The following is an 8572-nucleotide window of genomic DNA, read 5'->3' on the forward strand; positions in this document are numbered from 1 at the left end:
AAAGGATACATCAATTGGGAAGATAATATCATAAATTCTTCAAGTGATTCAGAGAATAAAATCATAAGTCTGGGTATCATGATGAAAGACTATGAAAACAGAGAAGAGCAAAGTCGATACATTGATAGCAATTTCTCCAAACACATGGCATGCATCAAAGTTTATTCATATTTCTCCCCAATATAAATGGATATGTGATTTATGAAGATAACAAACAAAGGCCACATTTCTCCCCAAGATAGTGAATATGTGATTTATGGAGACAACAAGTAAAGGCCACTTGATCAACAAGCCCAACAAGTAATATCAAATGATACCAATAGGTCACTTGTCTTTGATTGATTACTTTTGATGATTTTTGTCTATGATTGATAACTTTTGATTGAGTTTTAATGCTTGTTTTGTGCTTAAATTTTTTATTGTCATTGATGATTATGATTGATAGTTATTCTGATTGTCTTTAATAATTGTTTTTTATTGCGTTTTGTTGATTGCTTTTGATTGTGTGTTTGATTGATTGTATTTTTTGATTGATGTGTTATTGTACTTGTTTTTGCTTGATTAATATTGAATTATTATTTTAATGCCTTTTGGTATCACTTGATTCTCATACATTGCAACAAGTGGGAACATTTTTTTCCTTTTCTCTATTCATGATTTGTTTTTTATGTTGACAAAGGGGGAGAAAAAGACATAAGATAAAATAGTAAGGAAAAATGATCTATTTTTTATGAGACAACTTTTTATATATGAAAAATATGAAATCTTCAATTGTCTCATATAAGAAATCATTGTAAAACCAAGGGGGGAGTAAACTATATGCAAATAGATATTTTCTTTGTTGTTGCTCCTAACCTACAGGTGGTTGTCATCATCAAAAAGGGGGAGAATGTAAATCATGAAGATTTTGATGATGTCAAGAAGAATTTTCTTGAGAAAGGGGGAGAATGTAAATCATGCAAGCTTTCATGGTGTCGAGAAGAAATCACATGTTTGTCATCATCAAAAAGGGAGAGAATGTGAATGTATGTGTACATGATTTTGATGATGTCAAAAGAAGAATCAAACAAAGTTGCTTCAAAGGATAAGCATGACTTCAAGATTAATACAAGATTGCTTCAACAAACAAAGCATTGCTTCAAGATTAACTCAAGATCAAGTCTTTCCTTAAAATAAAGTGCTTTCAAGATATTCAAGGCTCTGGTAATTGATTACCAGGCAGTGTAATCGATTACTAGAAGACAAGGTTGAGAAATAGCTGTTGAAAAGGGTTTTGAATTTGAATTTTCAACATGTAATTGATTACCATATGTCTGTAATCGATTACCAGCAACGAAACTCCTAAAATTCAAATTCAAAAGTCATGATCCTTCAAATTATAACTATGTAATCGATTACACAAACATTGTAATCGATTACCAGTGGAGAATTTTCAGAAAATATGCCAACAGTCACATCTTTTCATTGGATTTGTGAATGGCCATCACGAATTTTATGAGAGAGTTTTGCTTAACCAAAATGTTTTATCCTCTCAAAAGAAAATGAGAGACATTCCAAGAGAACTTCATTGCCAAATGCTCTCTCAAGAACTCTTGGGCAAACACTTGCAAATCCATTAAGAGTTCATCCATGGATCTTCGTTGTAATATTCTTCTCTTGAAGAGAGAATTCTTCTTTCTTTCTTCTCATTCAATAAGATTAATTAAGGGACCGAGGGTCTCTTGAGTTGTAAGGATTCCTGAACACAAGGGATGGGTTGTCCCTGTGTAGTTCAAAAGTTGTAAATGGATTTTTACAAAGATAGTGGGTTGCTTGAGTACTGGATGTAGACACAGAATTTGCCAAACCAGTATAAAACTATGTTTACATTCTCTCTTCCCTTATCTCATTTATGTTATTGCAATCAATTTTGTCTTGCATGTTTAAAAAACAATATTAAATTGATTGCTGCTTCTTCTGCATTCTGAGCCTATCTCTTTTAGAAGGGGGTTAAAAGTTTGTTAGTGGAAAATTAATTCACCCCTTTGTAAGTTATTAAGGACATGTAGAAAACCCTACAAGACTAGAAGAGCTTTAGCTTAAGTTTTCAAACAGCTTTCTATCGTGTTGATCTTAGTGTCAGTAACAGGGTCCTAGAGCTATTATCCGAAATATCTCAGCTAACAGAAAAAATAACATCAATTAATGAAGAATAGCCATACGGAAAAAGTAAATCACCCTGATTTTGAGAAATGCTATAATCGATAATAATAATAATAATAATAATAATAAATCCCCTCCTATGAGAAAAACAAAACTGGCAACATACAAGAGGAGCATGGCGAAGAGAGTATCGTTTAGAGAAGTTGCTGTCGGAGGTGACGGTGTTGTTGCTCTTGTCCTTGGTGATGGAAATGGAATTGCCGAGTGCACCGGCCTTGTCGTCGACCTTAATCCTCTCCTGAAGGAACTTCTCCAGAGAAAATCCTTCTTCTTCTTCCCCTTCTTATCCTCCACCAGCTTCACTTAATCAATCACAAAGCTCACTCCCTTCTTCTTCCCCTTCGCTCCGCTCATTTTCGCACCTTTCTCTTTCTCCTCTAGCGATGGTGATAAGCACTAGGCTAGGGTTTTTGTCTTTTAAAACGCCAATAACACCTACCGTTTTATTATAAGCCAGGTCCAACTTACATGGGCCGAAAACAACGACATTTTTACATATAAACTCGTCGTCATTATCGTTCCCCCTAGTACATTCTAAGGCAGTTTCGTAAAATCGTCTTACAATGTATGTCATAAAAAAATATTTTTCTTAATTACAAAACTATCACCGTGTGACATTCTAAGACGGTTACATATAATCGTTTTAGAATGCGTGTAGTAAAAAAGTAATTTTTTAGTAGTGCATATCAAAGAACCTTTAAACAAATGGCACACCAGCTTTATAAAAGTCAATGACACACCAACCAAATCAAGAGAGTAGATATAGAATCCGATGAATGCTAACCAACCTAGACGTGATCCCGTGCAATTTTTAGGATAATCACATGATAAGAATCAAAAACTGATTTGTATTAAGATGGCGACAAACTTCACATGATAAGGAGTTTAATTATCTTTTAGATTTGAATCTATTTGAATTTATGTTTTATTAAAAGATAAACTTAGTTTTCTGATATTTCTAATGTTGACAATGTTGAAGCAGCAGCACCTTATGCCTAATTAGATTAATTTTACCAGGTACGTACTTACATGACAACGTGAAGATGTTACATCATTGAATCTCTTTACATATGCCAAAACAAGATCAAAATTTTCTACAAGCTATAAAATAGAAACAGAGGGGGAAACGCAAGAAATAAAGAAAAACTCAACTAGCTAGATTAAAAAGAACGAGTTAACATTTTAAGGACCGGAGCATAAAAGGGTTGCTAACGACTTTGAATTTAGTAGTAAACCATGGAATATTCATGGGTGTTAATCAAATCCTTTTTATTTAATGTATTTGCACATAATGATAAAAAATGCATTTGCGCAAAGCTTTATTAAATCTTTATGAAAACTAATTAAGATGGAACTTGTCCTTTTAAATAATGAGAGAACACTAAGCGGATATTCAAGCTTAACTTAAAGTCTACCAAAAACATTTCTTATTTTGCTTTCATCACGTACGAGATTAAATAAATTAAGCACATCTTAGAACACATAAATTTCCCTTACAAAACATTCATGCAAGAGTTTTTTTCACCTTCATTGTATAGAAGGAAAGTAACAAGAGAAATTATAATTTTACGTTATTTTGGTACGGAAAACCATACAACAAAAAATGATATCGAGCAAGAACAGAGGCAATTCCTAATCAAATAATTAATGAAATGAAAATAGATTGTATAAAGTATTTTATTATAATATTTGGGAGGGAAAAACTAATTTTTGGAGTAATTTTTACATTTATTATTCTTAATAATCATTTATAAATGGAAAATTAGCAAATCTTATGATACTCATATGATAATATTATTCCTAGTAATTTTATCTCAAATTTTTTTACATTTATATATTATTCTTAATTTTTTTGACATATGATAATATCTTGATGCATGCATGTAAGTTTAGGATAAATTAAATATTCATATTTAATTTTGTAATCAAAACTTACTTACATTTTAATTAGTCTATTGTACATTAAAATAAAGTTAAATAATGAATTATGGAAGTAACTCTCAAATCAAGAATTATATGATCAGTAAAATTGAATTAAAAAGAATATTAAGTGAAATTAGTTAAACATGATATACGACGAGTAATGGCTTCTACAGAAACATTAATAATGGCTTATATTATTTAACCGTATCCTTCACGCGATACCCCAAGACTTTGTCAACGCACACTTTCTCCTCCCACCTCCCTTTTTATTGGCTAAAAGTAGTCAGATGGCAGAACAAGGCTGCATCAATGTCAAACATCGTGCAGAATAAAAATAATAAAATGCTTGAATGGAAAGCCACACCTAGCCATGTTTGGGTTATAAATTAGGATATGTTTTGATGAGTACATTACGATTTGCACCAAATTAATGGCTTCTAATAGCATTTCGTTTACTTGGGTTGTGTTTTTCCTTTGTGTGTTCGGTTTATTATGTGCTAGGGCAACATCATTGAACCTAGATGGTGCTTCTGAGTTTCATGCAAGTAAGTGAAATCTTCCTCTCTTTCTGGTGTTTCTGTCTTTGGTCGAATACTGTTGCCTTTCCATGGACAAATATATGGATAAATACTGTTTCTGTCTTTTCATGCAACTAAGTGAAATCTCCCCCTATTTTTACTGTACGTTTTTATGAAAAAAAAATGTAAATAAGGTCTTATGTATTATTCGATCACTTTAATTAAGTTTGACCATGTATGCATGTAATCTTATTCAATTCTAATCACTTATAAGTCTGGTTTAGATAAACTTCACAATAAATATTATAAATAAAGAAAATAAAAAAAATATTTTTCTATAAGTTAATATTAACTTATGCCTAAGTTATAAAATCAACTTTCAGAGAATTTAAATGAGAAAATTTATAAAAGTTGAAGTCTATAAGTTGATTATAACTTATGTTAAATCATTAATATTATACTTTCTTTTTTCTATAAATATTTATTAAAAATTAATTCAAATAGAAAGCTGTTGTTTTACTTAAAAGTTGAATTTTATCATAATGTGGTATATATAGAGAGAATCTTATGTGTTATTCACGCTTCAAGTCCTAACGACTCTTACACAATAAGTTATGCCAGATATTATAAACAATAAATATGTTTTTGGAATAAATATATGGTTTTTGAGTTGTTACAAAATAAATTCTTAATTATATGTTACTTTATAGGTTCATATGAAAAAGCTCAGAGAAGAAGACTATTTGCCCAACAACGAAAGTTGCTCGCAAAATCTGATCGTCCTTGTTGTCACAATTATCGTCCATGATGTGGCTGTTGTGTTGCGTTTGAAAGAATACAAGTAGAAATAACCATATATTAGATACCATGGCTATGCTTATTTGTATTTGGTTTGAATGTTGTGTTGCAATTGGTCTACGTTATATAGTGTAAAATATCAGGTTTGGGGAGTAGTTCACTTTTGTTTTTTTTATATATATTTTTATCATTCTTTTTTTAAACATTAATTGAAGTATTACTATGTATTATATTTCAAATTAAAATTCTGCAAACATGCATTAGCATTAATTATGAGACCATATATTAGTATTTTTATTTATTTATTTCTTTGTTTTAAGTTCTTGATAAAAATTTTATTATTATGAGCTTTTGATATATATATTAAAATTTTGTTTTAAGTTTCTGACATAAGTTAGTTGACCAATGATATAACATTAAAACTTGATATCATGTTATCAATTAACTCACGGGAAAAATTTGAAACAAAACTTTTAATATATCAAAGACTTAAAACACCAAAATAATTTTATGAATGACTCAAAACAAAAATCAAACATATATTAGGGATGTTAAACATATTTAAAAAAAATTTATTAGTTTGATTAAAATATTAGTTTGAAATTTGAATAGAAGAAAAAATCAAAGTTACACTACTAAAAAATGTTTTTTTACGACATATATTTAAAAACGGTTATCGATAAGTCATCCTTATTAAGTGGCAATGGTCCTTTTGTAATTAATTGAAACTTTTCAAAGACGGGTGTGGTTAAGCCTGTCTTGGAAATTAGATTTTAACATCGTTTTTAGAAAAAGTTATCCTCCTCGAGAAAATTGCTTCGCGTCTGTTCGTCTTCTTAATATTTTTTATTTTCAACTATTAATTCCCTCCATTCATTCCATTCCCTCGCATTCATTTCTCCTTGCATTTGTTTCTCTTTCCTCTTTCTCGCGTCTTTTCCTATTCTCCATGTCACTCCGTCTGTTCCTTTCCCCCGCGTTCCACTCCATGGAAAGAGCTACGCATTTGAATGGAAGTATAATCGCGTTTGGATGGAAGCGGTGGCGGAGGGGCTATGGGGACTTGCAGAGTACCATGGGAAGAGAGGGGAAATAGGGAAAGCAGTGAAGTGCCTCGAAGCCATATGCCAAAGCGACGTGTCATTTTTCCCCGAGGTGTACAGCTTGCTCAGCGAGTGTTACCATCTCGTCGGAGCTATTCTGCCGCAGAATCAGGTCTTGCACAAGGGACTTGAGCTCACTGCATCCGTCGGAGAAAGATCGATCGTGGCACGTTTGGCGCTGTGATTCTCGTAAACCACAAAGCGGAGAAGAAGAAGTGTGTTTGCATCTCGATTTTTTTTGCATTTGGTTGTGTCTGTATTTGGTTTGTGTTTATTCAAATTTTGTGAACTAACGGTTCTTTGGGTTCGTGGATTGCAGGTATGTGTTGAAGAAAATCAGGCTTGCGCGACAGACTAAACAATGCAGAAGATCTGCTCATCAAGAGGTAGGTTTTTGGTTTCTTTAATTTCTTGCTTGTTGATTTGCTTCGTGTTCTGTTATTTGACCGTTGTGGTCTGTTTTGGGAATTGTAGATGGCTCTTATTGCTTGAATTCAACATCCCTACATTTTGCAATTTAAAGAGGCTTGGGTTGAGAAGGCTAGAGAAAGCACACTGTTTCAATTGTTATATTGCAGTAAGCAATAATGTAATTTCTGCTGTAAACTAGAGTTTGTTGGATTGTAACATTTTTCTTTTTGGCTATGTATGTTTTTTGGTTGTATTGTAGGGTTGCTATGTTTGCATTGTTACTGGATACGTGAAGATGGAGACATGTGAGTGTATTGGATAATACCTGTGAAGTGTGAAGTCCTAGTGTCATGTGAAGTTCATGGGTGGTGTATGTCCAATTACATACTATTTTGTTATGTTTGTTTTCTCTTTAAATACTTAATAGGGCTGCATTGATGAAAAAATCAATCGGGGTTTACTTTCCTGAGGAGGTATTTTTGCATATATATATTTGAAAATATGGCTTCTTTTTTTTTCCTCCTTAATCTTCCATTTGAAAATATGTTAAATTATTTTGTCCACTCTGCTAGCAGTGTTCCAACATCTTTCTAACCAAGGATGAAGATGTTCGCCTAGGTGAGTTCATATATTATATTTGACTACATTAGGGATAGATTATGACGTTTTCATTTTGAATTTTGTCTGTAATTTCCTGACATTTATATAGGGGATTTTGGGCTTGCTAAGACACTAAAAGCGGATGATTTGGCTTCTTCTATGTGAGAAATGGGAACTTGTTGCTTTCTTTTTCTTCTTTAAATCCATTTTTTTTAAATGATGTTAGGATTCATGCTAACTATTATTCTGTCTAGTTTCTACAGTATTGTCGAACCTCAAGGAAGAGCAAGAAGAAGGGGGGTTCAATTAAGATATCACAAACTATTCCCCAATTAAAAATTCTACTTTTAATTTAACCCAACAACCTAAGATTCCCTTTAAAAATGAACTCCTAAATAATAATGCAAGTTAATCTTACTAAATAGAAATAATAAGCAATAAACAATAAAGGAGTTTATGGGAAGAGAAAATGCAAACTCAGATTTATACTGGTTCAGCCACACTCTTGTGCCTACGTCCAGTCCCCAAGCAACCCGCTTGAGAGTTCCACTATCTTGCAAAATCCCTTTACAAGTTCTAAACCACACAAGGACAACCCTTCCTTTGTGTTCAAATTTCTTTACAACAAGAGACCCTCGGTCTCTTTAATCCTTTTTTAGAAATAAGATGAAGAGAAGAAGAAATCTCTCTTGAAAGAGATAGATTGAACAATTTGAGCACTCAATTAATTCCTTATTGAATTGCAAGTGTATTGGCCAAGGAATTCTTAAGAGGATAAAATGTTTTTTGCTATTTGAGAGGATAAGACTTTTTGTTCTGAAAAACTCTGAGCAAAGTCGTGTTCCAAGTCACATATAAATAGACCTTTGATGGCCATGTAAAAATCATTTGAAAAGTTGTGACTCTTGGAAATAATTTTCTTAAAATCTCCTCTGGTAATCGATTACAAGACTTGTGTAATCGATTACAGGCTTTAAAATTTGAATCAAAATGTTTATTAACTGTTGATAATCGATT

The 8572-nt window shown here is 32.0% G+C and overlaps 1 long non-coding RNA gene across 1 annotated transcript; it reads left to right on the top strand.

Moving 5' to 3' along the window:
• The first annotated feature begins 4429 nt into the window (after nucleotides 1-4429).
• Nucleotides 4430-7982, top strand: LOC106798320 (uncharacterized). Its single transcript, XR_001387699.3, has 4 exons — nucleotides 4430-4670; nucleotides 5354-6759; nucleotides 6864-6930; nucleotides 7019-7982. It is a non-coding gene; the product is annotated as an uncharacterized lncRNA (long non-coding RNA).
• The last annotated feature ends 590 nt before the right edge of the window (nucleotides 7983-8572 follow it).

The sequence above is a fragment of the Glycine max genome, chromosome 3 (assembly GCF_000004515.6).
Source record: "Glycine max cultivar Williams 82 chromosome 3, Glycine_max_v4.0, whole genome shotgun sequence".
NCBI lineage: Eukaryota > Viridiplantae > Streptophyta > Magnoliopsida > Fabales > Fabaceae > Glycine > Glycine max.